The sequence below is a fragment of the Medicago truncatula genome, chromosome 8, assembly GCF_003473485.1.
Source record: "Medicago truncatula cultivar Jemalong A17 chromosome 8, MtrunA17r5.0-ANR, whole genome shotgun sequence".
NCBI lineage: Eukaryota > Viridiplantae > Streptophyta > Magnoliopsida > Fabales > Fabaceae > Medicago > Medicago truncatula.
Genome location: NC_053049.1, coordinates 18,594,317 through 18,614,632, shown reverse-complemented (window position 1 = coordinate 18,614,632; position 20,316 = coordinate 18,594,317). Strand labels below are relative to the sequence as shown.

General features: G+C 32.7%; 1 non-coding gene across 1 annotated transcript; it reads right to left on the bottom strand.

Moving 5' to 3' along the window:
* Nucleotides 1–665: 665 nt before the first annotated feature.
* Nucleotides 666–772, bottom strand: LOC120577785 (small nucleolar RNA R71). Its single transcript, XR_005643767.1, has one exon. It is a non-coding gene; the product is annotated as a small nucleolar RNA R71 (small nucleolar RNA).
* Nucleotides 773–20,316: the final 19,544 nt, after the last annotated feature.

Here is a 20,316-nt window from a genome sequence, read left to right as displayed (position 1 = left end):
TTTTGGCGCCGCTGCCGGGGAGTTATTGTAATTTGATTAACTTTTTAATAGTGGTTAGTCTAAAAAAAAAAATTATATATATATATATAATATAAAAAAAATATATATATAAAATAGTATATATACATATATTTATAAAATATTTTATTTCCTTTTTCTTACCTTTTTATTTTTTATTTTTTTATATATTTATAATATATTTTATTTCCTTATCTTATTTTATTTTTTTCTCCTTATTTTTTATTTTCTATCTTTAACCGTTTTGATTTCAGGCATGGCTCAAAGACAATAATAACGACATGGATGAGAAACGTGCTCTCAAAGAGTATGCAATCACATCTTCAGATGAGCCGTACGATGCTATTGTGTACCCAACGGTTGAGGGTAGTAAATTTGAAATAAAGCCTGCACTTATTTACCTAGTGCAGCAAAATCAATTTTTCGGATCACCCACTGAGGATCCGAATCTTCATGTTTCAAATTTTTTAAAACTCAGTGGAACTTTGAAGGCAAACCAAGAGGCCGTAAGGCTGCACCTCTTTCCTTTTTCCTTAAGGGATAGAGCTAGTGATTGGTTTCATTCATTGACTATTGGTTCTATCACTTCATGGGACCAAATGAGGCGAGCTTTCCTTGCCCAATTCTTTCCCCTTTCTCAAACCGCTCAATTCAGGGCGAGGCTTTTTCAATACACTCAAAAAGATGGTGAATCTCTTTACGATGCGTGGGAGCGTTTCAAAGAAATGCTTAGGCTTTGCCCCCATCATGGTTTAGAGAAGTGGCTTATTATCCACACCTTTTATAATGGTCTTTCGTATACCACAAAAATCTATGTTGATGCAGCTGCAGGTGGAGCTTTGATGAATAAAACTTACACAGCAGCATATGATTTGATCGAGGGCATGGCACAAAACCACTATCAGTGGACAAGTGAGAGAGTCATCACTGCTTCTTCACCCTCTAAAAATGAGGCAGGTATGTACAAAATTTCCTCCCTTGATCATATAACTGCTAAGGTTGACACACTGACACAAAAATTTGATACAATGAATACTAGTGTTGTCACACCTGCTCCTGTATCACCTCCTTGTGAAGTTTGTGGTGTATTTGACCATATTGGCATTGATTGCCAACTAGGTAGTGTTGTTAGAAGTCCTGAGCAAGTAAACTATGCTCAATATAATCGAGGGTTTGGAAACAACCATTTTTTTTATCAAACCCCTCAAAATCTTTTTGGACAACAAGCAACACCACCCAGTTATGCAAACAACCAAAGAGTCCCTCAAAAATCCAGCTTGGAACTTTTAATGGAAAATTATGTTATAAATCAATCCAGTCAACTCCAAGAGCTTAAAAACCAAACAGGATTTTTGAATGACTCTCTTGCCAAAATCATATCCAAGGTAGACTCCATAGCAACTCACAATAAGATACTCAAAACCCAAATCTCTCAAGTGGCCCAACACGTGACTACTTCCTCTCAAACCACCGGGATCTTTCCAGGTCAAACTGAAACCAACCCCAAAGGCCATATAAGTTCTATTATTCTTAGGGATGGTAACCAATTAGAGGACCCCGTTGTGACAATTAAGAACAATGAGGGAGAGATAGGAAGTGATGAGCCTCAAAGTGAGAAAACTATAGGAGAAAATGAAAAGCCATTTGTTTCACCACCTCATGAGCCTAAAAATCCATTAACACAAGGTTTTGTCAAATCAAAGTTAGATGACCAATTTAGAATTTTTATTGAAATACTTCCAACCAAATTATCATCTAAACTTAAGAATCCAGAAAATTTTCCCATACCTTGTGTCATAGGATCCGAAAGCATTGAGAAAGCCATGTGTGATTTGGGAGAGAATGCCAGGTTGACGCCGTTATCCCTTTGGGAAAGGTTGGGTATAGGGTAGAAAAGCCTCTTGATCGTCAAGCTAAGACTATAAAGAAGCGCTTCGTGGGAGGCAACCCACGCATTTAACTGCTTTTGTTTTGTTGTTTTGTTTTTTAATTATTTTGTAGGTAATTGTCCGAGCATGATTCAAGAAAACAGAAAATTTTGAAGCCCCGGAGCCCAGAACCTTGGCACGGCCCGTGCTCACACTAGCACGGCCGTGCCAGACCTTGCCTCTCCAAAACCAAGCCAAACTCCAGGAACTTGGCACGGCCCGTGCCAACCTCAGCACGGCCGTGCCCGACCTCAGGTAAGGTTAAACCTCATTTTCCTTCATCTTCTTCCCTCATTCTTCAAACCAAACCCCTCTCATCCCTCCTACTTCTCTCTAAAACCTCCATAACCACAAAACCTCAAACCTCCACATCTCCATCAAACCTTCACTAATTCACAAAATTTCTTACCCAATTCAACCACAAAAACCATTCCCACCACAACCATCCATACAAAATCCACTTTCATCCACCCAATCCAAAAAAATTCACAACCTCCATTATACCAACCCTTTCCACCAAAAACATTCACTAACCCCAACCTTCACCACAACCACACCAAATCCAACCAAGGTCAAGGCTATGGCTTCCAAAATAAGTGGAAAAGAAGTTGCAACATCTTCAAGAGGACCTCCCCCAAAGAAGCAAGTACCGGCAAATAATCATGGCATAATATTCAAGGACAACAAGCAAAATGATAGGTATAAAAATCTCATCTCTAAACCTTTACATCCTTGCAGGTACCCTGATAATTATGACTTGGTTACATTAGGCCTTAGTGACAATGTGTTTAAATTTCTAAGACTATTAGGGTGGGTTGCTATGTTAAGACCTATGCGGGGTTATGAAAATTTCACCTATGAATTTTTAAGTTCTATCGTTTTTACAAAGGATAGGATGAATTTTGATAACCCTAATCATAGAATCTCTTTTCGGCTTATGAACATTGATTACGAGATGTCTCCCCAACACTTTTGTGATGAGATGCGCTTCGCTAACGCGGGGTTCATCCACGACTCTTGGGATCAAAGTCTTAAGCCGGTTGACTATCAACCCGCCACCTTTTGGGAACATATCATCGACCTTAGGCAATTTAACACACGTTCAAACAAAGCTAGCCATATTCACAACCCGGTGCTTAGGTACCTTCAAAGGGTAATGACTTGCACTATTTAGGGTAGGACCGAATTGGGGAACACTAGGACGGATGAACTCTTCATGTCGTGGGCCATGCTTAACAACCACCCCGTTAACACATGTTGTTACATGCTTGATTACCTTTTCCATGTCGGTAATAGGTTTGATAGTAGGGGAGCGATAGTTGTGGGTGGTATAATCACATACATAGCTCGGCAATTGGGAGTGGGTGAGGACCAAGGGATTACCAAAATTAAGGGAAACAATAGGCTTAAGATAGAGACCCTTATCTTTATGAACCTCATTAAGCCCCGTCCACCCATGTCTTACACACTCAAACTCAATGTGCCTATATTGATTATACTTTCTAACCCATCTCGGACTAACACCGAGGTGGAAGAAAATTTGTTGTATGTTGTTGATGATCCACAGGTACATGAAGAACACGATAATGAAGGTGAGGAAGATGCACCAAGAAGAGGAAGGTGCACAATTGCACCAGGATGAGGAGCACCATGACCATGATACCAGAGAAACAAACGAAAATGCAAGATGGGCATGGATGCATACCGAGGCCGAGGGGATAAGCACCAAGCAACTAAGGTAAGGTGTTGAATTGTCGGGACTAAGGAATAATGTCCTAACGGGCGACCGCATATCCAAAGAAAATAACCAAATGCTTCGGAACATGATGCACCATTTTCACCTCCAAGGTCCTCCCTATAGAACTCAATGAAAAATGTGAGCTTTCCTCTTCCTCTCTTCTCTTACTCCTCCTCCTCCTCCTCCTTCTTATTCTTCTTCTTCTTCTTCTTCTTCTTCTTCTTCTTCTTCTTCTTCTTCTTCTTCTTCTTCTTCTTCTTCTTCTTCTTCTTTAGTTTTCTTATTTTGAATCATTGAGGACAATGCTTCTCCTAAGTGTGGGGGGAGCCTAATAAAGTGTCTTTAGTCGTAGTGTTTCCAAACTTCCTTGAACTTTATTCTTTTGTTTTGTTTTATTGTAAAAGGCATGGTTAAGTAGCTAATTTTTATTGAAAATATCATGGCACAAAATTTTCATTGTCTCCTCTTATTTGATTGATTCTTGTACATAAAAGCAAACTCTTGTGTTTTAAGTCTTCTTGATATACCCACATCTTGTTTTAAAGTGAATAAAATTTTCCAATGAGAAAAACACAAAGTTGCTTCCCTTGAGTAAGTGTATGAATAGGTATTTTAAGGAAACGCGTTTTAATCTTAGTGGTGCATTAACCTTTAAAGATTCTCAAAGTGCCAGTAGTATAAGTTAGTATAAGGGAGTTCATAAAAAGCCAAAAAGCCAAATAAATTTCAAGATCTCATCATTGAATCTAGATTGGGGAAGGAGGTAGGCCCTCCGACTTCCTACGTGAAGATGATTGTTATCTTGAGGAAAAACTTTAAAACGCATCATTGAATCTAGATTGGGGAAGGGGGTAGGCCCTCCGACTTCCTACGTGAAGACGATGTTTTAAGGGATACCATTGAATCTAGATTGGGGAAGGGGGTAGGCCCTCCGACCTCCTACGTGAAAATGTTGTTCCTTAAATAAAGAACTTAAAATGTGCATATGGCAAAGAACAAAGATTCTCAAAAACTCCCATCTCTCTTATATGAATTGTGGAAGGAATCTTCCTTGGTTAGTTTAGTGCTAGGATTAGACCATGTTTCCTCATAATGCCTATCTTATACAGGAGCAAGAAAAGGGTTGGACTTCACACACACACTCACTTGAAACTTGATCGTTGGGTAGAATAAAGATTTCAAGAAATACTTGAGTTTGTAATTAGTGTACATTTTGGATTTAAGCCCTTGAGGAGACATGTACTTTAATTTAATTGTCATTTGATTTAACTGTTGATGCTACTATGTTTATGCCTTTTGCTTGAGGACAAGCAAAGATTCAAGTATGGGGGAGTTTGATGAGTCATTTATATGCTATTTTAATATGCTTTTTAGTTTAGTTTTATTTAGATTTTATATAATTTTATATTAGTATTATTTCCTTTTTAGGATAGTTTACTTTAAATTGCAATTTATTATATTTCAGGGAAGAATATTGGATGGATTGAGTCTTGGAGCAAAAGAAAGGGATTTGGAGCAAATTGGACACGAAAATACGAAGATTGGGAAACAAAATATATCTCCCACAAGTCAGAAGCCTGGCACGGCCCGTGCTAGCCTTGGCACGGCCGTGCCACCCTCCAGAAGACCTTTTGCTGCTTTTGCTTGGACTCCAAGCTATTCTATTTTGGCGCACAATCTACCGAGGAATATTCTTGGAATATACTTGCTTAGATTTTAAGTCAATTGTGTACTATAAATAGAGTAGCTAGCCATCACAAATATTCATCTTTTCTTGGAATATAATATGTGACAATTGTCTTTCTAATAAAAGTTCATTTTACTTTATTGTTATTTACTTTTATGCTTTCTCTCTTCTTCCCCTTGTCTACGATGAACATTAGCGAGTAGACTTCTCTTGTCTTGGGATTGTTGGATAAGTCTAATGACATAATCCTAATCAAACCAAGCTTTAAACCTTAATCTTATGTAACCCTAATTCCTTATCTAAATTCACCGCTTTAACATGGATCAACCATTATCAAACTGTGGAAACGAAAGTGGAGGGTTTGATAATTGTTTATCCATCATCTCAAATATCAATTCATAAAACGAAAGTGGAGCTTTGATATTCGAACAAGTGAATTTAGACAAGGATTGCAAAGTCAGCGAAATAGGCTTTGCAATCTTTGAGACATATAGTTTCGATCTTCAAGGGAACTAATAATAATCAAGTCAGCGAAATAGGCTTGGTTGTTAGAGGAACCAAAATCTAATAGTAATCAAGTCAGCGAAATAGGCTTGGTTGCTAGAGGAACAAAAGAGAAACTGTCTTGAGAAATTAGGTCTAACATAAAGTTATAAGTTTAATAGTTTGGTTTGAGAAGGACTTGTCGTTAGGATGAACCAATAACCCCAAGGCTTTTATCTTTTATTTTATTATTTGCTTTTAATTAAAAACCCAAACTTTCTACCTTATAAACCTTTAGTCCAATCATTATCTAAAGTTAATTGAATTCATAACTCCCTGTCGGAACGATACTCATATTTTACTACTTCGGTAAGACCGTGCACTTGCGGTTTTATCCCATCACATGGACAAACCATGTGTTGCATCATGGTTGCAGGACCACCAACAGGGTTGAATCGGCTCTTGCTTTATTGAAGAAATATTTGAACAATAGCGTGAGTGATTTGGATACTTGTTGGGAGAAAATACATGACATGTTGTTTCTTCAGTTCACTGCGATACAAACAACCTTTGGTCAGAGCGTTAGCGTGTTGGAACATAGATTCAAAGATGTCACTTTGTACTCTGGGTTAGGTGGTCATGTGTCTAGATATGCTTTGGACAACATTGCTTTGGAAGAGACACGTTGTAGGGAAACATTGTTCATGGACAATGACATTTGTGGTTGTGTCCAAAGGACATCTTACGGGCTACCATGTGCATGCGAAATTGCTACTAAGCTCCTTGAAGAGAAGCCTATTTTATTGGATGAGATATACCATCATTGACATTGGTTACGTATGGGCGAAGAAAGTAACGAAGTTGGTTTTTGTGTCAAGGTTGAGTTGAAGGCTATTGTAGAACGTCTAAAGAAACTCCCTTTCCAAATGAAGCTTGAGGTCAAAGAGGGTTTGCGGTAGTTGGCATTTCCTGAAACCACAATGATGTCTCCACCACAACGAAAAGTACCAACCAAGGGAGCCAAGAAAAAAGTGGACATTGCGAGGTCTAAAGGAAAATTACATCGACTAGTCGGATCCCTTCTTCGTGGGAGGTTGTTGATTCCCAAAATCCAGATAGTCAACTGTCACCATCACCAACAACATCGTCATATAAAAGGAAAAAAGGTGCTCGTATTGGTAAAACATCTCTTAACCCACTTCCACCACCTACTTGGTATCCAAAGCCTAAGACTATCCCGGTTATGAGGCCTATTGATTATATGTCACGCTTCATGCTTCCATTTATTGAAAAAGTGGTGGATATTATTGACGATGGACTTTGTGGATTCCGGGCTATAGCCGAGTTCATGGGCTTGACCAAAAAAATCATATCATGATCCGTACACATCTTATTCAAGAGTTGAAAGATCATAGAGATGATTATGTTGAAGTATTTGCGGGTGAGGATCGTTATAACTACATTTTAAATGGCTTACATCCTCCCGCAAATACAAAAAGTTGTGCACATCTTGTTGATACGTGGTTGACTTTTCCGGACATGGGACACATTGTTACTAATTATTGCCAAAGGTGTGTGGTCGTGTTGACAAATCTTCAAGTTGGAAGCTCAAAATCTTTTTTTCCCACTAAGAGGGCCACCACCGTCGGGTAATCAAAAAACTCCCATCTTGTGCCTTGGGGAAATTTCGAATCATTTTGTGCTTATTTATTTGAAGAATGGTTGTCCACTACCTTCACCATCTACGGAGTGGCACAATCACAAGAAAGAAGATGCGGTGACTTGGGAAGATGAGTATTTGGATCAACATGAGTTGTTCCGAAAGCTCATGGCTATTGAAAGTGGAAACAAACCGCCGAAACCACAAAATGAGTCAAACAAAGCGGCACCTATTTTGTTGGACACTCCCGAAAAACCAAAGCAACAATTTGAAGTTATTGCGGAAGATGAGGAAGATTCTATGTCACTTAATCTTCTCCAATCACTTGGTCTTTAATGAGTGATTTTTTGTCGGTGTTAGTCCTTTTTTCTGAAATTAGGGGTTTAGTCCTTTTTTGCCGACATATATTTTGGGGTTGAAATTGTAACGCCAATTTTTTGTGGCCAATATATAAGTAACATTATGTAATTTATATTGATATATGATAATATGACTTTTATGTGGTGAAACTAGTGCAATACTTATTTATAGCTTATTAATGTTTACGCATTTGATTTATTCGTTATTACATTTCATTTAATTTTGTTCTAATCTATGATTCTTTTCTTAAAGCTTTTGTCAAGTGAGACATGTCTGAGGTTGCACAAATTGAAGGGCGTGTTAGGTACTTCGCGTTTAAAAATACGGTTAAGGTTATGATAACGCCGACGGACTCTCTTGATGATTTGAAGGCACAACTTAACACTTATTTTGAGCATCTTGGTGAAAATCAGTATACACGTCACTTGTTTGGTCAAATGCCATGCATAGACCTAGGAGAAGATAGAGATGAATACGCATGGAAAACAGCAAGCTATATGCCTTGGCTTATTCGTGACGATAGCGACGTCAGATTTATGTTTCAGAATATGGTGGAAGATAATATATTATATTTGTATGTTCGTTCCATATGCAATTGCGTTGAATGTAAGTAGGGATTTAATTTAACAATGTGTAATGAGTTGTTTAATTATGGACACTTTGTAACGTTTTGATGAATTTTAAACGTTTGTGTAATTTGAACCAAATGTCGGTTTGATTTAATTATGGACAATTGTAAAAGATATTGTATTTTTCTTGTTTATGACCGAGTTTCAATGTTGTATGATTTATATTGCCTTTGGAAATGCTCTGGTTTAATTACAGGTAAAAACTGGCCGAAAAATGGCTTGGAAATGCTATAGAATTATGCAGAACCCACTGTCTGCATAATTGTTTTCCTCAGCAGTTAACTGCAGTCGGTTTTTGAATTCCTCGGCAGGGGGCAAAAACGTAAATTACTCGTGTGCCTCAGCCTTATGCAATGTGTCAACATCAATTCTCTTTATTTTTCAAAACAGTTCAGTTAGTAACTGATACCTTAAATACAATTTAGTTGCAAACTATTATACAACGGTTCAGTTCAATATCGGTTCGGTTCAACAGTTTAGTTTAGTTTTTGGGTTTTTTGCCCACCCCTAATTATAAGCATTTGACTTCATGATTTTGAAGAGTACTAGTATGTGGACCCGTGCTTGCTAAGCACAGGTTAGAATTTAGTCATTTTCGAGAAGAGAATATCGTGATTTATCAAGTGTCAGTTAAAGTGCAACATTGGATTAAAGAATGGAGGTTGAACAACAATTAAGTGAAAAACTTATATGCTTAAACTTTAAAATTTTGGATGAAAATATGATATCATTCTCACTTATGTGATTGCTCGTTTTCCAACATTGCTCCCCCAGAAGGCCCAATACTTGTATCATATCCCAGTTCAACATTGTGGAAAAGCGGGAGTGATTCTTGGTGTTGGATCACACACACGGAGAGCCTTGACCTTAATGAAGATATGTTAATGTGTCAAGTGTAAGTTAAAATTCCACATTGGATGCAGGAGTAATAGATGTTGAGCAACATACAAATGAGATGATTCATACACTTAATGTCTAATGTAATGATACAACCCAATGTACACTCTCACAGAAGTTTCAACATTATGATGATTTATTTGTTAGTTAATAGGTATCATTATTTTAATTTTTTATCTTAAATTTTAGGTTTTGGATGTCATTCACTTTTATGCAAAATAATAATAATCATTTAACCTTTATCAACTCAAATTCCTTCACTTTTGGTCTTTCGTGAGATCTGATAGTTGAAAAATGTAGATATGATATGTCGAGTCAACAAAATACATGTTTATTATCCTTAAAAAACATGCTGATTAGACATTTTAAATTGATGTGAGATTTTCATAATGAGTGTATTATTTAGGTAGCATAATTATCTAGTAATCTTAAACTCCTTCTACAAATCTATAAAATTACCTCCAACCGACTATTTCCTATACTCACAAATCCATAAGTTTTTTGATGCCGTTCGCTTCCATGCAAGTTTTCTATACGACCTTTAAAAACTTCCATGTTTGGTCTTTGGTGGGATCTAACAGTGGAAAAATGCATGTGTTATGTTGAGTTGTCAAAGTACATGTGTATTAGACATTTTAAAATAATGTGACATTTTTTTAAACGAGTCGTTTTTTTGGTTAAATAATTATTCATAAATCTCTACTCTTTTAACTAATCCATAAAATTACCACCAACTCACTCTATTTTTGATACTTTGACGGACAAAATATGCACCACTTTTTTCTTCCTTATCGTTTGTCACATGTTCAAATTTCTTTTTTGGCATTCTTTCTTTTTCTATTTACTTTCTCCTTTTCATGAAAGATAGGAACCTATATCTTCCTCCGTGAAACCACCATCAACCTATATTTTTTACTATGTTGTGCATCCGTCTGACCATATTTGGCTATGTTCAACATTGGATGTAAAAATAGATTTTAAAAACATATAAGTGAGATGACAAATTTACCCATGTCTTAAAGATTTTGATGAAGTTATGATGTCAATCCCACTTATGTAGTTGCTCTTAACCTAATGTGATGGTTCAACCTATTGTAGGCGCTCTTAGAACTCTAAACATTATGATGAACTGTTTTGTTAGTTTTTGTATGTCATTTGTTTAATTTTTATATTAAATTTAAGTTTTTGGATGTCGTTCACTGTCATGCAATATTTTTTAATCAATCTATATTATTTCAAATTCCTTCATTTTTTGTTTTTGGTGGGAGTTAAACATAGAAAAATGTTATTGTATTATGTTGAGTTGGAAAAATACATGTTTATTAGACATTTTTAAATGTTGTGGCGGTTTTTTTAAAATTAAGTCTAATGTTTTGATAAATTAATTATCCTAAAATCCCCAACTCCTTCAACAAACTAAAATAATTATCATCAACCGACTCCATTCTTGAAAAAACACATAAATCTTTTATTTTTACCAATATGATTTCTCTCAATCTTAATTGTTTCCATCTTCTTTCTTTTTCTAATTTTATTTCTTCTCATGAAAGAAAGAAGCAATAACCTCCCTCTATTAAATTATCCATCTTTTTGACCATGTTGTGTCTCTGTTTGACCTTATATGGCTAGGTCACATAATTAGGGATGTGAATAGTCAAACTCTTGAGGGAAAGATAATGTGTCAAATATGATTTTAAGTTCTACAATAGAAGAAAGAGTAGATGTAGAATAACATATAAGTGAAATGACCTATATACATATACCTAAGAGTGTGTTTGGATAAAGGAATGTTTTGAGAGAATGTAATGTTTTGAGGGAATTCAAATACTTTGAGGTGAATTCTATTGTTTGGATAATAATTTGAAGAATTTTCAAAATGATGGAAATTTATGAAGTATTTTGTTAAGTTAAAATTAGAGAATTTCAAATGACACCTAAAACTTAAGAATTTCAAAATTCTTCATTATTATAATTTTTCAAATTTTCCAAAATTTTCATTTGACCCAAACAATTTTTTTAAAAATTGCAAATTGACCCCTCAAAATTTTTGAAATTTACAAATTGACCCCTAATTTTAATTTTCAAATTTGACCCAAAAAATTAAATATAAAAGTTGCCCAAAAATGATGACAATGAAATTTTTGATTACTCCATCCAAACAAAAGTATTGAGAAATGAAAGCATTTTAAATGAATCATTTAAATTGCCTAGAATTCTAAATTCTTTAAAATTTCCCAATTAGTTCATCCAAACACACTCTAAGAGTTTTCGACGAATATATGGAGTCAATCTCATTTGTATGATTTTTCTTAGCCTAAGGTACCATGCAAGCTCTAGTGGAAGTCACAACATTATGACAATTTGCTTTGTTAGTTTTTGGACCTCATTTTATTTTTTAATTTTTTTTTCTTAAATATAAGATTTTGAATGCCATTCAATTTGATGCTAAATTTTTTGGTCAAGGCAATATTTTTTTTATTTAATCTCTTTTATTTTAAATTTCTTTACTTTTGTTCTTTCGTGAGGTAAGACAAAAGAAAAATATAGATGTTTTATGCTGAGTTGACAAAATACATGTTTATTAGATATTTTAAATTGAAGTGACATTTTTTAATGAGACCAATGTTTTTGTAGAATAATTACTAAGTAATCCTCAACAATCACTATTTTCCCTTCACCATTCCTACAAGATTCAAATTCTTTTTTCATCTTTTTTTTTTTTAATTTACTTCCTCTATTATAATGTTGGGCCTCTGACCTTATTTGACCATTTCACCATATCTTAGATACAGAGAGTCTCACAATTAAGCGAGAGATGAGAATGTGTCATGCGTGAGTTAAACATCTACATTGGATGCAAGAATATACATTGAACAACATATAAGTGAAGTGACCAATATACCTAATGTCTTACTATTTTGGGTGAATATGTGGTGTCAATATCATTTGTTGGTTTCTCTTAGTCAAATGTGATGATCCAACTCATTGTAGGTTGTAACACCCCGTTATCCCAAACAATTAAATAATAAATATAAATCAGAGTTTATCACCAAAACGGGCATGCTACACTGCTATTTCAAAATTCTTAAATGGAATATAATACTATTTAATAAACATCAACTTAATAATTAAACCAATACTTTGCAGCGGAACATTCTTCAATCATTAAACAATTTCATTCTCCAATAATAATTCTGGCACAAAGGCCTCAACATAATATCTATCATCAAATTGTTCAACAGGCAACAATAAAGAGGCTCCAATCAACATGTTTCAAAATTTGATACATAAGGAATGAAAAACAATAACAATTATTTCCTATCCCGTTACGTATCAGAGCCCTAGACACTTGAGCCACCACTCTACTATTCTTCATCACCTGCAAGTTACCCATAGGAAGGGCAACATTTCCAAGTAGAAGGGTGAGATTCACAAACAATAATAATAATATATAATTCATCAATTGAATCTAACACCCTAAATAACAATGATTATCCAATATACATATATATTTCATAATCAACAACATCATCAACAATATGGCAATTTCAACCAACAACGACGACTCATGCAATGACATGACAACACCACTAAGACTCCTCAACAATTGCGACTATGCACATGCATGTGGTACCATTTTACAGGGCATAAGCCCTCACCAAATTGAACAACAAGGTGTTCCAGGGCATGAGTCCTCCCCCTTTGAACGACAAGGCGTTCCAAGGCATGAGCCCTCACCGCTTTATGTTTATGCAATGTACTCAAACTGTGTATATCTACATACAACTCAACAACAGCAACGACAACAACCAATGTGCATAATTAATTATGACATACTCCACAACTTAGTCGTCTATGACACAACGACTCTTAACAGCAAGATTCATCAACATAGCATATATTCACATGGTTTCATACTTAATCATATCCAAATTCACAAGATCCAATCCAATTCGATTACCAAGGTGTTTTCAGTAGGATTTAGTGCATATACAAAGGTTATACAAGTTGAAAGAAACATTTTAGAATGCTCAGATGGATTCCCTAGTGCATGAAAAAAAATCAAAAGTGGTTGACCAAAGGCCTTCTTCGCTTAAGCGACCGGCTTACGGAGAGTTGGTGTTCTGCTCGCTAAGGGGTTCGCTCAAGCGAACTTCTGGCAGAGAGTCATTAATTTTTCGCTCACGAGTTCGCTCATAGTTTGCTTAAGCGAACTGACTCCAGAAGTTCTGGGTTGCTTTCTTGAATGCTCACTCAAGCGACGGGTCGTTCGCTTAAGCGACCATTCATCTGGGGGGCAGTGTAAAAACTCTCGGGTTTCAAACCCTTTCTCATCCCAAAACTCAATTTTAATCCCCTGATCACCCGAAACGTATTCCAAAAGATGTTTACAAGTTCAATATACAATAAGGCATCTAAAGGAACACAAAACATACATCAACAACAACAACAATTCAGCTCATTCCAACGATCTTGCAAAATCTCTCAAATTTCTCCAACAATCCCAACCTTCCCCAAATTCTGATTACAGCAACGTTATAAAATCCTAAAATCGATTTGAACACGATTCTAAGCATAATTAACATGATTCCTACACTCTTCCTTTCAAAATCGGTAATAGAACCCTAATTCTCAATTCCTATTTCAAGAACAATTCATGTTAAATCAATTTTCAGAAGTTAGATATTATAATCATTGAGAGTTAGCCTCACCCTTATCTTAATTCAGATGAACAAACTCTACAAACTCAGAATCTTTCTTCCTTTTTCTCCCAAAAGTTCTGTTTCTACGTCAAAACAGTTCTGACTTCTCCCTTTTCTAACTCCTAACTTAACGCCCTTTAATTTCTTTAACTCCCTCTTAATTCTATTAATTATAATATAACCCCAAAAACTCCAAATAATTCTATTTCTCACATTATTCTAAATAATATTATAATAAATCATATAATAAAATATAACACACCGCATAATCAACAATAATTATTTAAAATCATAAAAAGACTCTAAATAAATCATAAATAAATAAAATAACGACTAGGGCGTTACATAGGTTCGCTCATAACTCCAAACATTACGATGAACTGTTTTGTTAGTTCTTTGATATCATTGCTTGATATATTTTATATTAAATATAAAAAATAATTTCAATTTTTTTTATATTATTTCAAATTTCTTCACTTTTGATCTTTGGAGGGATGTAGCAGTGTGTTATGCTGAGTTGACAAAATGCATGGCTATCAGACACTTTATGATTGAAAAATGAAGGGAGTAATTTGATGGGTCATAAATGAGTTACAAATGTATGCAAGAAAAAGAAAAAACACAAATTTTGGAATGCAATAAATGAAATAAGTGGGAATGCAAATAAAGGAAATAATGGTTAAGGTATCGAATTTGAAATTAAACAAAGTTTGCATCCTTATTCGGATTTATTTTGCAATGCATGTTGTCGTATATATCTTTGCATTGAAAACATTTGATTGTCTTGCTATTGCTATAAATATAATAATTGATGGTTAATAGGTATTATAAGTTTCTATAAAATACTAATAATGACAATTATTGGAAATATGATATTTTAAAATTTATATTTGTCGATTAATGTAGTGAAGGAGGACACAATTGAAATTTTAGTGAGGACAAATTTAGTTTCGTATAAAATTAAAACCTGATTTAGTTGCGAATAAAAATAAAAGCACTTTTTAGTTTAAAAAAATAAATTGAAAAATTTAGTCTCCATGTGACAATGCTTAAAAATGTTTTGTTGGAGGATCAAATTATTCTTTTCGATTTTTTCTAATTTATTAGTGATTAACTTCATTCAATAATTATGTTGCACTTTTATTTGTCTTTGACCTTCTAAATGAGGAAAATTTATTTGAATTTTTTATTATCTATGGGTATATATAATATGCAGAGATCAAATTACTGTTGAGGGTTGGTCGAGGGTATGATTAGACTATTCTATTGATTTAGTTAAAAATTAATTTTATTAGCATTTAGAAATTAGATGACAATAAATGATTAAGAAAATTATAATTTTTCATGTGTACTATAATAAGTTAAGCCAAGTCCGTTGAAAAAAAATTATGCTAAACAACTGTTTATATTGTATAATATATGTACATTTGACCATGCCTTTTTTTTAGGAAGATTTGACCAGAACAAAAACGGCAAGCTTCTATTATTTAAAAATTAAACAGTATTCATGATCCTATCATATTAAAGAAAACCGTTACTTTTTTTAGTTAATCATATTCAGATTTTTAAAGTTTAATTGATAGTCATTATTTATAAAAGAACTTAACAATGATTAATTATATTCCATAATTATGTTGTGCTTTTATTTGTGTTTGATCTTATAAATGATAAAAAGTTATTTGTGTTATGAATATTATAAGTGGATGTCTATATAGCAATTGGGTTATTGGGTCATACTATTAGCTTATTGGGTCATATTGTGCTTGCTCCCCAAGTCATTGTATTTCTCTATAAATAGAGCTCATATATAACCTAATTGGATATACCAAGAGAATAATATAATCATCTTTCTTCTCTCTCTTCTTCTCTTTAATCTTGTTCTTCTTATTCTTATTCTAATAGTTTCATAACACGTTATCAGCACGAGCTTACCAACTGATGTATGCAATTCTTCTTAATCTATTTTTTATGCAAATAAGTTTTAATTTTGTATCAATGATTATAGGCTATACTGTTACAATTCCATCAATTGAAATCAGTGCCTTATAGATACATTAAATCATTGTTATGTGAATTGTGTTTATTTATTTCATATGTAATCATGAAGTATTGCATAAGAATTAATCTCATATTATAAAATCAATGAGATCTATTATATGGTTCCTGAAGAACTCAATATTACTCTACATGGTTCCTGAAGAACTCAATATTACTCTATGTGAATTTTGGAAGAATTTAAAAGTGTGGTTCCTGAAGAACTCACTATTATTCTTTGTGAATTCATGAAGAATTCAAAACCGTAGTTCCTGAAGAACTAAATATTATTCTCTGTGAATTTGTAAAGAATTCAACAACTGAAGAACTTAATATTTTTCTCTTTGAATTCCTTATGAATTCAAAAGCGTTAATCTATGAAGGAATGATTGCTTGGAGAATTATTTTATGGTTTAAATTTATTGCATAGTTCTTGAAGAACTTAAAAATCAATCTTTATCCTCCATGAATTCCTGAAGAATTCAGTACATCCATGAAGGATCGTACAATTAACAGATTAGATCTGTTATATAGTTTTTGAAAAGCTTAAAAAACTTAAAAATCAACCAATTTTATTCTCTGTGAATTCCTGAAGAATTCAATAGTGATGCATGGATTGCACAAATAATTGATTGGATTGTGAGTAGTTAGTGAAAAACATAAAAAAAATCATTTTTCTTTTGTGAATTGGTGTGTATTTTTTTCACCAAATTTCCATGTTTTATTGATTTAAGATTCAGTTGAAATTATCCCTTGATTTAATTATTATTTTATCTTTTTGGTTTAATTTAAAACAAATCTCCGTTTGATTGAGATTGTTTCCTTTAATTGTGGATTTTTTCCAAATTTTTTGCCGAAACCAGTTTTATTGGATCTAAAATAAACCAACTAGTTTTTATTTGGATCCAAGTTAAAAAATTTATATATATATATATATATATATATATATATATATATATATTATAATTGATTTGAAACATATCTTTACGTTTGAGTTTGTTTCAAATATAATATTAAATTAAATATCTAATTTTTCTTCCTAAAATTAAGGATTCAAATTGTATCAATTTTTTTTTAAGATTTGATCTAAAATTATTTTTTAAATTCTATATATTTTTTTTCAAAAAAAAAAAAAAGATAATGTAACTAATTCCGTTTTTTTTTTTTTGTCTGACTTTATGGCTCTTGTTTGTTATGAATTCATTGTCAATTTGATTGATAGACACCAATTAGAATCATGTATTTTGTTTTAGTGGATTGTCACAATTTTTTGTTTTGAAATAAAAATTGGATAAAATCATTATTTTTAGAAGCAAATTGACTTCACGATAGAACATTTTGATCCCATGCGATTTTGGCAATTTCAATTTCTCAACCACCAAAATCGTGTTTGGCACCTAAATTATCATGTTTTAAGTTCTTGAATTTCAGCTCATATAGACTATATAGACTCTTTTCTAAATTATAGTAGGCCAAATTTTTTTTCGGTGTAGAAAATTTTCTATATTTTCGAAAAACTGAAGTTTCCTATATGGAGATATGTAAATCTATTTGTTCTAGTCAATATTTGTGTTTTCTTTTGATGACAAATAAATATTTTATTTTTATGGTTGTGCTTTCATGTAATTTGGGAAATTTTTGTGTGGATTTTGATTTAAACTTGTTTATGATCCATTATCGATATGTACATAAATGTCATGTATACAAATATTTGTTTTGAATTATTGAGTATGGTTATTTGATCATTGTAACAACAAATGCAAATATATTGTTAGCATCGAATTGAATTTGATTAATTGAATTTTTTTGTTGTGAAAATATATTTTTATTTGGTAAAACATTTATAGCATACCTTTTAATTTTTAGTTTGAAATTAAAATTGATTCACATAATTTTTGTGTATAAACTTTGTATTTAGTTATAAAATAAATAAATAAAGAAATGTTGTATATTTGGCTATGATATATATTTGTGGAAGATTTGTTGTATTTTAATAATGAATCTCAACTTTTTTGATTCAATTTGGTAGTACATTATACAAAAGTTTGATTCTTTAATTTTGAGAAATATTGATTCTAAAATATATGGGTAAATATTTATATTCACATGTAGTGAATCAATATTGACATGATTTTTTCTCTCGTATATATAAGATTCAAGTTTATTTCATTTGAATTTGAATATTTGGTTTATAGCATGATTATGATAGTTGAATTTTATTGTTATTAAATTTTCTACAATAATGTGGTTTCAATCATGCATTTTGGGGGAGCCAAAAGTATATTTCATAATTTATGATGCTAGGAATCAATGTTAGCATTGCACTTCAAAATAAATAAATTATTGAAGGCTCCCAAAGAGCTAATTTATTGTTACATTACACATTGAGATTGCATTCTCATAAAATTTTAATGTTAAAAATCTCTATATTACGAGATATACTCGGGAGAAAATAAGTGTAGTGAAAATTTTATTTTGTCTCTTATTTATAATACACTTATATTAGTGCAATGGAAGCACATATTATTGTAAACCTGAAGTTTACATATTATATTATTTGTGCAATGGAAGCACATAATATCGTAAATCAGAAGTTTACAAATCATGTTTCAAATTTCAAATGGATTGGAACAAATGAATCAAATATTATTATAAACCTGAAGTTTACATATTATATTATTAGTGCAATGGAGGCACATATTATTGTAAACCAGAAGTTTACAAATCGTTGGCAAGATCGGTTGGGTTATCCCGGATCTATTATGATGCATAAACTATTTGAAAAAAAAAATGGATATATATTGAAGAGCTAGAAGATTCTTCAATCTAGTAACTATTGTGTGTTACTAGTTCCCAGATAGAGTTGACAATGAGTCACTCACTTATAAGCTATTTAAATTAATACACTGATCATGTGAAGTACTTGGATATTATATGATTTGAATCGATGCATCAACTAAATGATCACATGTATATTCACAACCAGAAGTTTGTGAGATTATTATGTCAACAAATTTGACTAAGAGTTTATTTTATAAACTTTTCAAAAAGCATTTTATAAGTATCATTCACCAATTCAAATTGATATTGAACAGCTGGTAGCATATGATCATAAAAATGGATTTGGAGATCCATTCTTTAGACGTCTAAAGTTAATTGTATGATTGATACTTATGAGACCATACCTTATAAACTCTATTTTGGTTATGAGATCATGCCTTATAAGCTCAATTTTTGGGAAACAATAATCTTGTATTGAGATATTGATATGCATCAAGCCAACACATTACTATATGTAAGTTCTCCTCTTAATATATCATTGGTTTAAGGTTAAAAACCTCATATTTCTCATCTAATTGAATTTTTAGATGTGTTGTGTATGTCACAATTGCTCCAATATAATGCATTTTGATAAATCTTGAAAGAATATTGGAAAAATATATTTGATATAAATCTCCATCTATCATTAATTGTATTGAGCCAACTTGTTTACTGCCTAGTAGGCTAATTATCAATTGATGGTTTGGTTTTTCCAATATTAGGGGGAGATAGTAAGCAGCTAAAAATTGTGAACCTGAAGTTCAAATAAATTATTTGAAAGGAAATATTATTGTCTCTTCTTGATCCTCAAGATATAACTCATTTGCAAAGGTAAACAAATCTTATTAGCGGCTAATGCTTCAATCGAAATAGATGTCCATATCGGATAATCTAATATTGCAAATGAGTCTTCATTGTGCCTGAAGCATGATAGATCAATCGGTTCCAAATATAAAAAGCTTTGAATAAGAAAAGGAGCTTAAAGGAAAGATAACCCAAAACGAGGATATAGAAACTCTAAAAGAGTTTTCTGACATTATTGATTTTTCAGTTCCAGAAGAACTAATCAGGTACCTGAAACTTATAAAATATTGGTAAATTATGTCATGAATAAAAGATCTCAATGGAATGAGATGGAACCGAAATGAAGTCAACGTTGACGTGTTTTTGCATATAATATAGCGCTATATGTGATAAGTAATAATGAGGATCATGTGTTAAAGTCGACTAAAGATTATAGATAAAGAAAATATCTACAGAATGGAAAGAGACAATTCTACTGAAATCAAACTCGTTTCATGAAGCAGACTTTATTTGGACTTGTAGTCTGCACACTTGAAAGTGTGAAGTTAAATGACT